Genomic DNA, 16,243 nt, shown 5'->3' with positions numbered 1-16,243 from the left:
CCGGTCCAATCGAAGCTGCCAATACTGGCTACAAACCGTCCAATCTGCAAAGCATCCCTGGCTACCTGGGCCCGCGCGCAGGGCCGGGTCTTTCCCCCCCGCTGCCCAGGTGACCAGAGCATCGCCTCCCAGGCGCCAGGCTTTTGTCTGCAGACAAGGAGCGAGATCCCCGCTGTGAGAGATTCAACAGCAGCCTCTCAGGCTGGCTGAGACAGATCTCTGGAGAGGGGCACCGACGGGGGCATTTCTGCCACAGCTTGGATGCTTATCTTTCTGGGGTGAGCTGATCCCAGCTGACTTCCTGCCCCTTGGGCAGGGGGCTGGACCCGATGCTCTCGCGAGGTCCCTTCCAGCCCTGATGTCTATGAAATCTATGAAATCCTTGGAGGTTTTTAAGACCCGGCTAAACAAAACCTTGGCTGGGATAAGATAGCTAGGGCTGGTCCTTCTTGGAGCAGGGGGTTGGACTAGATGTGACCCCGTGAGGTCCCTTCCAACCCTCATTTTCTATGACTAACCCATCAGTGGTTCAGATCCAAAGGCCCATTCTCACAGCCTGCAGCAACATCCATTTAGGTTGGCTGTTCGCTCTGAGTTGTGCAGCTGGGAAGCAGTAAAAAAGCTGCTGAAATCATGGTTTGAAAGCTGTATGGGAGGGAACAGCTTGCCCTGTGGCATGGCCATGCCTTGCCTGTGTGGTTGTCCCATGCAGCGCCTGGGGATGCAGCGTTGTGTTGGGTGCAGCGTTGCACCCTGGCGCACAGCATAGCCCGGGCTCGGAGCATGGCCCAGGTGGGTGGTGCCTGCTTTTGCCCACCATGCTTTGGACAGCAGGTTGTGGGCAGCTCTCACTAAGGCACACGCCTCCCCCCCCTCTCCTGTGAAGGGGCTGAGGATCGGCCCCGAGTGACCCTTCTGCAGCCTCCTCCCTCTGTGCTCTCCTCCGCTCTGCCGCTGGCAGGATTGCCGCCTACCCGTGCCTGAGTCACTGCAGCGCCACGCTGCTCCTCGCCCACCTGCCGAGATAATTCCCTGAAAGAAGCACAGATGCCTGCACCCTGCTAACACCAAGCCCACACAGTGGGAGAGCTGCTAGCTGGGCTGGGGGTCAAACGAGAAAACAGCCACCCTGGGAAGAAGCTGCAAAATGTAAGCAGGACCGAGGTCCTGGTGTGAAGTGAAATGCAGCCAAGCTGGAAGCCTTGCACTCACCCCGTGGCTAAGAGGCAGCCCAGTCCCCTTAGCCCCTTTCCACACCCACCAAGCGCTCCACGATAAGGCGGGGGAGGGAGAATTTGACCCCCAGTCTACAAAGCACCTGCAGGTCCCAGTGCACGTGCAGCTGCTGTGAGCTTTGCTGCCTGGAGAGAGAATGAGCTGTAGTAAGTGCTTGTTCTCTGAGCAGGGCAGGGCTTATGGCTACATAATGTGGCCTTGGCAGGGCAGTGGCTAGTTCTTCCCAAAGACGGTAGGTTTGGTGGGTACGGCTGCAGCCTGGCAGTCAGATGGGGGCTCCCTCGTCACTGATCTGCTGTGCGACTGGAGGCATGTCGGTCCATCTCCCTGCTCCCCGTCTCTGCCTTGTGGACTTAGACTGGAAGTTGGGGATGGATGTACAGCACCAAGCACAGTGGCACCGCAGTCTCAGTGGCATCCTTCAGGCACAGCAGGGAGGTTGAGAATAATTCCTGGGCACATTTGGTTTTCTTTCCAGTGTCCTGAGATGCTCCTGGTTTCAACCCACCTGGGTGTGGTGGTGAGGGGTGTTTTGGCCCCTTAGAGCTAACTGCTGCTTATAAGCACTCCCAGAGACCCAGGCCCTGCAGACATCCTTGTGGAGCCCTCCGGGGCTGGACCCTGCCACGGCATGGCCTGTCTGTCTGCTGCTGGCTGGGCAGCATTGCATGCTATGGTGCATGACAGGGAGGTGAGAGAAAACAGTCACATCCATCCCGCACACCTGGTGAGTGTTTCAGAGGCCTTACTCCAGGTCGCCACAACTTGATTTCCTGCGCTGTGTCCCCAAATTTGGGGAACCCTGGTTCAGAGCCCTCCTTCCCTGAAGAAGAAGAAAACACCTCTCCTTCCCAGGAGCTCACTGGAAATAAGGAGCTCTTAGAGGAGGGGTTGCAACAGGTCACTGGGACAGTAGCAGCTGTAGGGGTGGGCAAACCAGGCGACTGCCCGGGGCCCCACACTTTAGGGGGCTCCAAAATTTTGCAACAATCTTTTTGTGGGGGTAAAGTTATTAAAAACTTTGTTCTTTCTTCAACTTATGAATAAGTTTCATGGATAGGGCAAAGTGAACTTGAAATAAAAAATTGCTTATAGGTCATCAAAATTAAGCCTCAAAGGTGACCCAAATGATTCTCTTGCCCAGGGCCCCAACAGCCCTGGCCTCCTGGAATAGGAAGCCGAGAACCCCAGGAGCCCACTCTTTGGGGTGCCTAAATCCAAAAATAAGGCCCCTATTTCATGGTGAAGGGAGGGAGGCAGTGGGTACCCGAGTGACCCCAGTCATTCCCAAGCTCCTAAGGCCCTCGGATCCCCAGGTGCTCCTGCTTTATCTGACACACGTTTCACTGAGAAAAAGGGCAACCTTGGATGTGTGCCCAAGAGACATCTCCGTCTTTTTCCAATAAAACTACAAAAAGTGACTCTTTCGCTGTCTTCCCATTACCGCCTGCACAGGGGGCTCAGACCTTGGCTCCTGTCTGCATGGGGGTGGAGCAGACAGAGACAGCGTATGCTTGAGAAAAAGGCTCCCATCCTGCTTTAACAATGCCAGGGGACAGAAAATTGGTGGCACTCCTTGGGTATCGGTTCTTAGTTAGGGTCCTTGACATGCTTCACATGGACCATGGTCCTGACTCCACTCCATCGCCATGAAGCATCACACCAGGTGGTTCCCATGATGCACTGCTTGGCTATACACACGAGAGTGCAGTGGCTCCCGTGATGCACTGCTTGGCTATACACATGAGAGTGCAGTGGTTCCCATGATGCACTGCTTGGCTATACACACGAGAGTGCAGTGGTTCCCGTGATGCACTGCTTGGCTATACACACGAGAGTGCAGTGGTTCCCGTGATGCACTGCTTGGCTATACACACGAGAGTGCAGTGCATTCTGGGAGATGTAGCCCATTCTCCCTGCTTGACTGCAGAGACTGGGAGCCGGGTGCACTGAGTCAATGCGGCAGAAAGCAAACAGCCGTCTCCCCACACGTACTTTGCAGCAGAACGTCTCAAACTTCTGCCCAGAAAAATGATTTTATTTTTTTTTTCCCTGGGGGAGAAACCCTTTTTGGCGGGCAGCTCTTAGAAACAGGATTTTCCGTGGTGCTCAAACCCTCGCATTGTCTTGGCCAGTGGCTGGGGTAGGCGGCTTTAATAGGGGGAGAAAAAGGGAAGCCCCTGGCTAATGCTGTACAAACAAATGCCTTCTTACCCCCAGCAGTAGTTGGCTGTGGAAAGCACTCTCCATCTCCTGCCCGCTGCCCTGCAGGCTTCAGAGCCTCAACCAGGAGCTCCTATCCTGGTGTCCTCCCGTGCGATCGCTCGGGCGGCCTCTGCCTAGCCAAGGCTCAGGAACCGAGGGCTGAGGCTGCAAGGTCGAATCACCTGGGGTGAAGTGCTTTAAAAGCAAAGGCAAAAGAGGACACTCTCAGAGCTGAGCACAGATGTTATTGTCTTTTAGAAGCAGCATTAAAATGTAAATTAGAGTTAACGGCATCTGAGGGGGAAGAAAAGCTTTAGGAATACAGTTCCTATTTTAAGGTTGCAGGGCGCAGAAGTGCTTTATGACAGGCAGCAATTAGCCGCAGAGTTCTGGTTCGCGTCCTTCCCTAGCACCTCAGGATAAAATGGGTGCTGGAGGGATCAAGCAATCACGAACAATGGATGCAGCTGCTCTGAAATCCTTCCCAAGCACCTTGGAGCCTCGCCAGCATCCCCAGTGTGACTCAGCCAATCGGTTACATCCCATTACCCTCGTCCCAGCATGCTCCGTAATTCAGCAGGGCTCCGATTGTACGCAAGCTGCATGGGGCTTGGAGGAGAGCTTTGTAACCCATCTAATCCCATGCAAAATTAATGCAAGCCTGGGTTGTAGCTGTAGTCTGATGAATGCTGCGTGCTCTTCTCAGTCATCTGGGGCCTGCGCTCGGAGATGTAACCTCGTTAGGAAAGGAGTCAAGTGCTGAGGGCTCTTCGGGCATCTGCTTTCAACGCTTGCTTGCCAGCACGTTGGAGCACAAGAGGGACATTGGCATCTTCAGGCCTGTTGCACCATTCCCAGGAGTCAGTGGGTAGCGTTTGATTGACTGCAGTGGCTTTGGGATTTGACCCTTAGAAACATTGCTGTCTGCTTGCTAGTCTCACTGGAAACGACGCTGTCGATCTTTTCAAGCATTTTACACCAGACTCCCTGGCTAGGTGCAGACATTCAAAAAGCCTGAGGTGGACTTGATCTAAGTTACGCAGTTTTCTGTAAGCAGCGTAAGGTTAGATCGATAGTTTGCCCTTTGGTGGTGGTGAGGTGCAAATCTTAGAGCAGGTTCTGCCATTTTTAAACCAGTCTATGTATGCCGAACTTCTGTTTGATTATGGGTACAGACCCGTTTTGTGTGCTGAACTTCTGTTCTGTTATGGGTACAGACCAGTTTCCAATCACTTATACTGGAAAAGTGTAATGTCCGTACCTGGCCCCTGTGGAGTCACCCCAGCTCTGCTCCACTGCTCCTCCAAAGGGACTTTGGACAAGGACCCATTTGAGCAAGGACCCATCTTCAAGTGATGTCAGTCCATAGATCTGTGTCCACTTACCCAATGACCCTGAAATTGGTGGGGAAAGTGGGTTTTCAGTGTAAACTCCCCCCCAGCCCCTTCACATTTGCAGTTTCGTTATTGTGTGCTCTAGTCCTTCTACTGTAAAGGTCCTTCAATCACGAATGAAGCTCAGAAGAGCTGCATTGTCAGGACTACAGGCTCTGTCTGCTGTGGCCCTGCCGCCAGTCCTGGACTCATACAATCATAGAAAGTGAGGGTTGGAGGGGACCTCAGGAGGTCACATCTAGTCCAACCCCCTGCTCCAAGCAGGACCAGCCCCAACCCCCTCATCCCAGCCAGGGCTTTGTCGAGCCAACTGAGAAGGTCTAACAGTCCTTTGGTTCTGTTTAGCTTCGTGCTGCATTGTTGCTCAGGCTTGTCTCTAGGAGTCTGACAAAGAAAAATCAAGGTTTCCTTTGGTCTGAGGATGTATCCAAACCACAGTCCTTGCTGTGACTTCAGGGTAGTACAGCCAGACCTAGGATAGGTTTAAGCAAGCTGGTGAGTCTAACTGCAGCAGCCCAAAACGTGGTTTCTCACCCTGCATTGAGTTCCCTGTAGGCAATACCTTTAAAGTATGAAAGCCCTGCCAAGAAACCAGATCGCTTGTCTGAAGTGGGAGACAGCAGGCACATCTACACATGTAATTAATGCAACCGAATATACTCCAGCCCATGTGACCCAGAGTAAACTAATCCCAATGTCACTGTCTACATGTGCGTTTAAGCGCAGTAATTTACTGCACTGCCAGATACCACTTGTATCTGAGGGACTATCCAGCAGCACAGTAAATTAGTCTACTGTGCCCTAATTGCTGCATATGTGTAGACAGTGGTGCTTTACTGTGAAGCAAATTAGTCTGCTGAGTAGCAAAGTATCTCGTGTAGACATGCCCAGCAGAGATCACCGAGGAAAACCTAGCATCCACATTGCAGAGGACACGGCTGCCAGCAGAGCATCCAGTTACCCCATTACACCACCACAAATGATCAGAACAGGCACACCTTAGGGGTAATGCTGGATTCTGATCTTTTTTTTCCCCTCTACATACATGACTCTTGTTGTCTAGTCCCTGGTCTTAGTGATTGATTCACAGCGTAGCATGCATGTGCAGTTAATCTCAGATTAATGTTGAGCTTCCGTTTTCATGATCACCTGGGAGATATTCTTATAATAAGGTCATAAAAAAATCTCGCCCCCAAAGACGGGACTAACTGCTCTGATCGTTACTTGTTTCATCTCATCGTGAGGTAGAGAAGAAAGACAGCTCTGTGTTTCACATCTAGGTTTATCTGGACCCAACAGTTGATTGTGAGAGCATAAGATCATGGCGACAAGACAGCCAGTTTGCTGTTTTCAGCCATTTCGAGGTCTGAAAGGTTATTGCCTTGAGGTAAAGCAGGGCAGAGGCAGGGCCAGGGCCAGGGCCAGGGCCATGTGCCCGTGTCAGTGAGATTTAGCTTGTCTTCTCTTTCAGTCTAATGCATCCTCCTTATTTGAGACCTATGGGGGTCTTTCTTGCCAGGCTGAGAGCACCTGGGGAGGGGAATTACTGTAACTTCCTCTTCCCGTTAGATGCAGGGATACGTTGTGCCCTTTGAACTAGGAAATAAGGGGGTGGAGAAACACAGCTGCTTCCACCCCTGTGCATGGGGTGACACTCTCTTCCTCTCTTCCCAACACCAAACTTGCCAAACTGACAAACAGCATATCAAACCACCCAGACATAGGAGATTTACCAGGAGGAGATCTGCATCCATCCGTGCGGCCCGTCACAAATGCCTGCACCCCTTAAAGATGATAAAAGAAGCCAAACTCTGCAAACTTGCACGCTCCAACAACCCCCTTACAGCCCTCAGTAATGTCGTCAGCCTATCCAACCCCATCTCAGCCTGGCTGTACTATCCTGCGGTCTTTCTTTCTGCCCTACTACACAACTCAATAAGGTGCAGCTGTATGGAGACCCGGTGACAGTGTCGCCTGAGGCTTGCCAGAGGATGGCCCAGGTGGGAATCACCGGAATCGGAGACCTCCTGGACTACAACGAGCAAGGATGGCTGGGCCCCAATGCGCTAGCCCGACGAACGGGCCAAGCCGTAGGGCGTGCAGCTTGCTCGCGCCTAGTCCAGTAGGTGAAAGCTGCTCTGCCCGTCTCTGCCCTTGCCTATTTGGAGTGTGTCCTGCGAGAGGGTAGTTCCCACCCTCCCGAGTCCCCCGGCCTGCAGCCAATCGGCGGGTCCCGAAGCACTCCCCACCTCACCACCTAAGCCGGCTGGGGGACTGTATAGTTCACCATCACGCCCTTGCGTCCCGCCCGGACACCAGGTGGCGGGACATTTTAGGCGAGGGCTCTGCTGATGGGCCCCGGTGGCAGAATCTGTACTCCACCTTGATCCCCTGAGCCACCAGGGACCTAGGCTGGCGGCTCCTTCCTGGAGCCGTCCCGACGGGCATGTACTGGCGTGATTCAAAGTGGCCCCCGACTCATGCCCATTCTGTGGGCAGAGGGAGACCCCGGCGCGCATGGTCTTGGAGTGCGCCAGGTTGCAGCCCCTGCACCTCCTCCTCCAGACCCTGCTATTGCGGTTCTGGCTGCACTTTTCCCTGCACCTTTCCCCATCCACTGCCCCACTAAGGCCCGGGACCTCCTGGTCAACCTCCTCCTGGCTCCTGGTTACCATCTGGCTAACCAGGCGGGAGGCTCTGGCCGGGAGGGTTCCCAGGGACATTGGGGCTTTTTTCCTTGGTGTCCTGTGGTCATGCATCCGAGTGGAGCATCGCTGAGCAGTAGCTGCCGGCGCTCTTGCTGAGTTCGAGAGCCGGTGGGCGCTGTCCGGCATGCTCTGCTCGGTGTCCCCCTGGGAGCACTTGTTTTGGCCCTATGACCTTCACGTGCACACCTTGTTTTCTCACTTGTTGTCCCCTGTACTCAGTTGGTTTTAAAGAGGCTCTTGGCCACCCAGCAGTGGTGGCCCACATGTTTTTAGTGGGCCTGGCCCACGGCACCTTTTAACCAAATAGGTGCATGGAGACCTTGAGGCTTTTTTGTGCCAACTAAGACAAAGGGAATATTTCCATGACAAGGAATGACACGATGATCAACCCACCACAATCCTGAGCCATACTCAACACATGGAGGACAGCTCCCAAACTCCACCTGAGGGCCACAGCCCCACTCTGGACCTGGATTTAAATGGTTTCTGCCTCCATGCCCCCTCTGAGATTGCCCCAAAAAACACCACTTAGGTGACAATCTCAGTCCTGCAGAACGGAGAGCCATACTCAGCCTTAAAAACAACCCTGGTATTATTATACAACAGGCAATAAGGGGGGTGCCACTGCTGTCACGGACCAAACAGCCAACATGCAGGAAGCTGAGAGATAACTTTGCAACACAGAGTTTTACAAATTCCTCGCTGAGGACCTCATGCACAGTACTGGGAGAAATTAAATGGCTTTTTAAAGACACCACGCCAGCAGCACAGGGGAGGATTAATGCTTCCCCCTCCCAGGAGCTCAGGCCAGGCAACCTTTACTTAGTACCCAAGATCCACAAACCTACCAACCTTGAATGCCCTGTTGTCTCTAGCGTCAGATGAAGTGAGCCCTGGCTCACAAAAATGCATGCATCTCTGATTCAGTTAGTCAGTAAGGTGCATCTTTACCCTGCCTTCCAGATGCAGCAGTGTTATCACCCCAAAGATCCCGAACATGGTGGCAGCTATAAGCCTGACAGGCCCATCCAGCTGATAGCAGGGGCCTGGCCTGGATGACGGAGGCGGTCTTACCACTCCTGCCCAGCTCGGTCCTGCCTTGCAGGTCTGTGTCTCGGTGGGCCCCCACTACAGAAAGGATGTGGACAAATTGGAGGGAGTCCAGTGGAGGGCAATAAAAATGGTTTGGGGGCTGGGGGACATGACTTATGAGGAGAGGCTGAGAGGATTGGGTTTATTGAGTCTGGAGAAGAGAAGACCAAGGGAGGATTGAATAGCAGCCTTCAACTCCCTGCAGGAGGGTTGCAAAGAGGATGGAGCTGGACTGTTCTCAGTGGGGACAGATACAGAACAAGGAGCAATGGGCTCAAGTTGCAGCAAGGGAAGTTGAGGTTGGATATTAGGAAGAACTCTCTCAGGAAGAGGGTAGTAAAGCATTCAAACAGGTACCCAGAGCGGTGGAATCGCCATCCTTGGAGGTTTTCAAGAACAAAGCCTTGGCTGGGGTGATGTAGTTGGGGCTGGTCCTGCTTGGAGCAGGGACTTGGACTCGATGTGACCTCCTGAGGTCCCTTCAACCCTCATTTTCTCGGATTGTATGATTCTATCACACTGCAATTTGCCTTGTCCTCTGGGAAATAATCTGGCTCTTGGGCCACGCTCTATTTAGACAGAACTGGATGAAGCACTAAAAGGGCCCAGCTGGCTCTTGTGGAGAGCAGAGAAAGAGCTGTTCATCTCCGGGAGCACAAGCTGCCCTGTTCTTTCTGCCAGGGATTAAAAGCTTCCTATGACTGGCACTTCCTCTTCAGACCCAGGCGTTTATTAGCAGGGATTATCTAGGAGGAAACTCAATGCTTAATCACCTTCCTTGTGATGACATGTATGAGGGCAGCCCGCTGGTGCAGACAGCGAAGCCGCCTTGCTGACTGGAAGCAGGGACGGTGACAGTGAGATCTGAGAGCGATGGGGATGGGGAGGCTTCCTATCGCATCCTGCCTCCTCCCTGCAGGCTCAGCACGCCTCCATAGACACTGCGCAGGAGCGCTGCTGGTCTCCGGCAGACTCCCTGGCTCCACTACAGCGGTCCGCTGGCCTAGCTGAGCAGAGATGCCCTGCAGCAGATCCATGGCCTCCTTGCTGGGTGCATGATGAGAGCTGCAGAGCAAAGCTGCCCAGCTCCAGCCCTTCGATTCCCCTGCAGCGTGCTGTCTGCATTAGGGAGCTGCTCTCTCTCACACCAACAGCACCACAGCCCCATCAGCGCTGCTGCATTCCCCACACCAAGGTCTGCTGTAGCATTCATTCCTGGCAGGGTTCAAACCCGGTCCAAAAGGAAGTGATTTTCTGTTTGCTCTGAGACCCCGCATCCCCCAGAGAGGCACGGATTCGGAGAGGGTGCACAGCAGGCCTGGAGAACTATGGAAGAGCAAAGGATGCGTGCAGCCCTGGGACGGGCTTGGGATAGGCCCAGTGACCAGGGCTAGTAGCAGCCCCCAGGTACATGGCCTGGGCTATCCTGCTGCATCCTGGTCCCCTTGAGGCCAGTGCAGAGCAGGAATTGAAGTGTATTTGGCTTCCCCTGTGTCCCCATCCCGTCTCATGGACAGATCCCCAAGTCCATGAACCACCCTCAACATGGAAAAGGGGAGGCTGGTTGAATTGAGACTGTCAAAAGAGTGGGGCAGAGGGCTTGGGGTGTATAAGCAAGGTCAGGATCTGGCCCTTGATCCATCTTCCTAGTTACATGTACATGTGAGATATAAGCTGCTGTTCCACAGCCATTGGGCACATTAGACGAGCCTGGAGAGCAGGGTGCTTGCAGTCAGCAAGCCATTGCCCAGCTGAAGCTGTCCTGTCGTTGCATGTCTCACACCAAACCAGAATTGGGTAAAATCTTGGCTCTTTCCTATGCATGCTCACAGGAGGGCCCTTGATCCTACAGGTCTAGGCTCTGGGTCCAGAAGGCAGAGATGCTGTGTCTAGGTATGGTCCCCTTCACCTGCATGGCCACAGACCCTATCCATGAGGCTCACAGGTTTGGAAGGGGAAGGGGAAGGCCAGCAGTTGGCTGCCAGGAGCGGGAGAGGAGACTTCTGTTCCTCTTAGGTGCCGTGAAACGCCTGCCGCTGCTGATAGCGGGGGTTCAGGACCAGCAGTGGGACAACAGTATCCCTAGCTGCATAGCTATGCCAGGGATGGCAGGTGCCATAAGAAACAGGCAGCAGAGTGAAGGCCAGGAGCTCCTTGGCTCCAGTGATGCTCAGTGGCATCTGCAGATGTGCAGTGGTAGATTCTGGCCTGTGTCCTACTTTCTCCTGCAGAAAGACCTGCAACTTCTGTGAACAAGACCCATCAACGAACTGTAGTAGAGATCATCCTCTGATCTTGTCGCTGCCCGCAACTCAGGTCCTGGAGTTGTCTTCTCCAGCTGATGCATTGCAGGGAAACCCTCCTGCAGGTCTGCGCATGGTCCCCTACCCCCGCAGAGCTGTGTGCAACCCCCTCCTCTCTGCCGGTGAAGATGACTTGGGGGTGTGAGCACCGGGCCCTAAATATAGGACAGCTTTGTTCACAGCCCCGCGCTCAGCTGTACAGCGGCAATTAACATCCCTCGGAATTTCATTCATCCCGCTATAGAAATGTGTTGGCCTGAGTCCAGCCCCCACTAATTACACGGCTGATGACAGTCCTAACGTTGCTCAGACTTTGTGGGCTTAAAATTCCCACGTTCAGTCTGTTGCTTCATCCAGATGCCTCCGGTGTCTGAGCCCGGCAGTGCGATCCATATGTACACTTGCATTGTGTGGCGCGTCTGCATCGCTTGAAAGCAAATTACTTACAGAGCGAAGAGTGTGAGAGCTCATGCGAAGCCGTGCTGTGCATCTGATTCCCAGCGGGCCTCCGCGCCGCACGGTGACACGCCACTGACCTTAGATTCTCCTTGAAACCCTTTCCCTCGTGCAGCACTTAGCCTGAGTGAAACCATCTCTGAGATTTATGCACGTTGCCAGCGACGGCAGATGGCGGTTCCACTGCTAATATTTGGAAGGCACTGACTCTTGTGGAGCAGAGGCACGTGAAGGAATTATCCTGAGAGCACTGCACCTGGGTTTAAGCTGCAAAGACGATAAGAAGATAAGGCTTGGTTTGGCACGTGCGCTTCCCATCAGAGCTCTTTCCCCAAGGATGGGATAGAGGGGGATGCTGGTTTTAGATGCATTTGGCACAGAGTCCACGCAGACCATTCCTGACCTAGCAGATGGAGAAGGTCACCCAGTCTCTTCCTTGGAGTCTGCAGGGTCCTGGCATCTGTGGTTCATACAGGCTTTACAAACCAGAGCAATCCCACGGCAGGGCAGTGACCGCTCATCCTGCAGAGCTGGCTAGCGGCAGACCCTGAGTCGAGAGTCAGGCATTCAGCAAAGTTGGTGCTTGAGGATCGCTGGCTCCACGCTGGTAACACTGGCTTCAGCAAGGATGGTGGCACTTGTGCGGTGATCTTCCTGTGTGATGCAGAGGATTTTCCAGAGGTATCATTGGTAATACCTCTCCAGGCTCTTGCAGTGCCATGAAGTTCAGGCTCCGAGTCCTTGGCAGAGCAGGGCCAGGCAACATATGGCCCGTGGGCCACATCCAGCCTTCCAGGCCACTCTATCCAACCCACAGGGCCCTCTAAAATTTAGAAAATTATTACCTGTCGGTGGCTGCCTGTCAAAGCTGATGAGGCGCCGGCTGCAGGACCCAGCCGTGGCAGCAGCAGGGTTTCCCCAGCCCTGCCCCACTTCAAGGCAGGTGTCCCATCCAACCCAGTCACTAGCAACAATGAGCCCACTGCGTATGACAATCACATGGTGAAACTCCAGATAGTCTTAGACAGCGGCATTGCTCAGAAAAGAGCTGATGAGGACTAACAGTGAGGCTGCTACAATCAGGGGGTCTAGTTTCCTTTAGGGGCATGTCAACATAAGTTACATTTCCTTGCTTCACAGGTCAGTGCTATGACACTTGAGTGAAGATATGTGGCCAGCATATATGGACTCTGAGCTAATGATGTCCAGGTGCCTCAGCCCTGGCTGCATGAGACTGTAGAGTCTCTCCTTTCCCTAGCAGTCCAGGTTGACTCTGTCACTGCAGGGTTTGGTGGTGGTTTCATGGTATTATACTGCTGAAGCTGCGGGTGGTTGTTGTTTCAACAAAGTCCTGTGAGGGGCCGATGCTGGTGCCTGTATCACTGTACTGCCAGCGAAGATCCTCTACTGTGCCATTCATATTTTGACCTCAAGAAAGCGCCCAGCCTACAGTACTGCAGGATCCATTTTGACTTCACTGGGCATCTTGCCAGTATGAAAACTGCAGGTCTGGGATCAGAGTACATGCGGCAAAAGTGACTGTGTGCTGGGAACCGTCTCTTGGATTCTCTTCTGTCCCATCGTTACCTGGTCCTGTACCAAAGGGATGTGGGGATGGCTAAGGATGGTAAGGCCATGGCCATGAGTAAAGTTACTCCCAATGGCTTGTACGACTACACTGTTGATGCCTGATGCAATGTAAAAGTGGATCAGGGTAAATTATCTACCCTGGAACCTCACATTGGGCACTAAACAGCTGCTTTACATGGGGACCCTTGGTTTTAACCGAGCCTGGTTGATCAAACATTTAAAAATAGCTTGAGAAGTGAAAATCCATGGTGTAAGCTCACTTATAACACGCCATGGTGACATACAGCCTTGGGGCCACTAACAGGCCTCCTAACCACTACCAGTTGTTTGGTAACCAGACCAAACCCTAGTTGTAAGCACACCTAGGGGGTCCCTTGTGCTGGGTGACCACATCGGAAAGACAACCCCTGTCCCCAAGAGCTTACAATCTAAATTGATGGGGGAAAGACATAAAGACATGGAGACTTGCCCAAAGTCACATGGCAGGTCGAACCAAGACCAGGATCAGTGTCCCCTGAGCCCTCAGTCTAGTACCTTAGCTGCCAGCCTCTGCTGTAACTCAACATACTAAGTTCACTTGGGTTGTAGCAATGAACAGTGAATTAACAGTGAATTAATTTTTCCCAGCAATGACAGGGAATCAGTGAGGACAACGCTCTTGTGTGCCCTTACGTTGATGTAGCTCGGGAAACCAACTTGCCTGCATTGTAGTCTTGCCTTAAAGCAGTGCTTCTCAACCTTCATAGATTCAAGGCATCCCAGCTCTTAGTTTTCACTCATTTTTGACTACAGAAAAATACGAGCGCAATGATTTTGTTGCAAAGAACTCAGAAAGCCCACAGCAGGGGTGAATGGTTTCAACACTAGGAAGTCCCAGATGAAATATCTGGGTGTGCCTTGTGAATCCTGTTTGCATACCTCCTCGTGCTGACGTTGCGCGGCACCCTGCAGCACCCTTGAAAGGATCTCCAGGCACCTCCGGGGGCTGTGACAGCTCAAGAATCAAGAGCAATCCATTGCTATTGCACTACGTGCTTCCACAGGGTATAACCCAACCGGCATGTACTGCTTTGGTGGGCAGGAAAATTTAAAAACAATGAGTGAGCTCCCCCTTCCGGCTTTTCTGTAGCAAATGCACCAATTAACTAATTCCAGAGCTGTGCCTATGCTGATTAACATCCTTAAAATTGCTGGTCCAGCCTGAACCTGATTCTCTTCTTCTTTTGAAGTTCATGCTGGCTTGAGTCTCCCAGCAAATGGAATATAATGTTTTCCTAACAAGAAGAATAAAATGGCGAGCCCATAAGCACTGAGAGCTGCATGGAGGAATATTGGTTGGCAGCCCTTTAATGCATTTGTGTGGAAAGGGGTATGCCAGCCTGAGTTATATGACATTTTGCAGTCTACTAGATAATTTAGGAGTGGGGACTGAGTTATAATTGAGTAACACAGGATCTTGCTGATTGTGCTGAATGAGCTATTGCACGCCCTTGAAACTAAGGTTCATTTTGATGCTGGAAATTAAAGCTTGCATGTCTTCATCTGGAAGTCCCAGTTAAGGAATATGGGTGCTTGGGTGATCCACCTCACCTGCCATCAAATGAGGCTTCCTAGCCAAGGAGGGCTACTTGGATACTGCTCTTTAGTCAGGTTCCTGGCTGATAAATCATAGATACATAGCTATTGTGAGGCAACAGTGACTGTCAGACCGCGAACTTGGGAGTTATTCACCTCCATTTATTGCAGTCTTTCAAATAAGCTGTAGCTGCTCATGCTGTTGGAAGGGTGGTGCTTTATCATCTGCGTAATGCATTAAATAAATGTGACCTATGGGATTGCTTAGCTTAATTGAGTCCGGCCAATTTTACACAGCTGTAGGCTCTTCCATACCTGCTGTTGACATGTTCACCCAAAGTGTAAAATTGCCTTCTCTGATCTGTGCTACAAATCTCTTATCTCCGGTGCAAGTATACTGTGTGCGCTGTACCTGGAATTTCTATTGACGTCATTTGAAGATCAGGACTCTGAATGAATGCAAAATATCCAGCCTGGATCCAGCCCTATGGATAAGAGATCAGCAGTGCAAATCAGGGAAAGATTTTTTGCTTAGATGTACCAGCCTTTAGCACATACGGTATCATCACATTTATTATGGTGTCCCACCGATTTAAAAAAATCCCCAGTCTTTCTGTATCTGTGTGAGGGTTTAAGCCAATTTCCAGAACCCACCATTAGAAGAGACAAGAGAAACCCAGGTTAAGGAACAGTTGCATTATTGTAATGACTCTGTTGTCTGAATTATTGAAAAGTTATTATGGGAAGCCTTTGGGGTTGCATATGGTTGTTAACGGTCCAGTTATCAGAGCCGAACTCGATGATGCATATGAATGGCTGCTAGGGTCCCGGGTAGACTATGTCAGTGCGCTCCTTTGGATTCAGGAACAAGAGCTGGGAAGTTTTTCCACTTCTGGGGCTGTCCTGCAAACATGTCCTGGAGAGCCACAGCCAAAGGTGCAGAAGGACCTGCACTCCCGAGGGAGCGTGTTCACTGCCCACGTGCCCTACCAGGTTTCCTGCATTCTTGCTGCTCAATAGTAGGCCATGATGTACTACTTGATCTGCTGTCTAGATCTGTGGATTAGCTGGGCAGAAACGGGTTACCCCCATTCTCATTAACCACTAGCAGCAAACCCTACGCTGCACCCCTGTATCCTGCAAACTGGGAAGCCCATGCCCTCAGTTCCAGCATACTGCAGAACTGAATGCTAGATGAAGTGGTGATCATCAATACGCCCAAGGAGGTGGAGGAAAGAAGAAGTAGCTCCTAGGCTATGGGAAGGAAGTTCCTGCAGCCCCAGCTCCTTCCATTCTCTTGGCAGTCCCCTGCAAGCGGGTTACCCAGCCTGCTGGTTTTTGCAAGCAGGCTTTGCTCCCCAAGTTGCTCCTCAGCCCATCCTTCAAATATCACAATCCTTAAGTTAACAGATAAGCAGACCAAACCCTTCTGCCTCGGCCCAGGCACTGGAGGATGAATCCTTTCGTTCTGGAGGATGAATCCTTTAGCTCTGGCTCCCAGCCCAGCAGCTGAACTCACCACTTGCTCCCTCCTCCTGCTTACTCTTCTGGGAGCTTTTTATAGCACTCCATGTCCATCCAAATGCCCTACAGCTGGGCTGTCTCAATGGGGCTACCCGGTGCCTCTTAAACAGACAGACCATCCTGTTACATCTCCCTTTAACAGGAGCTCTGCAGCAAGCCT

General features: G+C 52.2%; 1 protein-coding gene across 1 annotated transcript in view; it reads left to right on the top strand.

Moving 5' to 3' along the window:
* Nucleotides 1–16,243, top strand: part of TRIM9 (tripartite motif containing 9) — a gene marked incomplete at its 5' end in the record, with an annotated part of 147,652 nt that overhangs the window by 93,825 nt on the left and 37,584 nt on the right. The gene's annotated exons all lie outside the window — the stretch shown is intronic.

This window comes from Alligator sinensis, unplaced genomic scaffold (assembly GCF_000455745.1).
Source record: "Alligator sinensis unplaced genomic scaffold, ASM45574v1 scaffold50_1, whole genome shotgun sequence".
Lineage (NCBI taxonomy): Eukaryota > Metazoa > Chordata > Crocodylia > Alligatoridae > Alligator > Alligator sinensis.
Note: the sequence above shows the minus strand (reverse complement) of the source record. Positions and strands in the feature narration are given on the sequence as shown.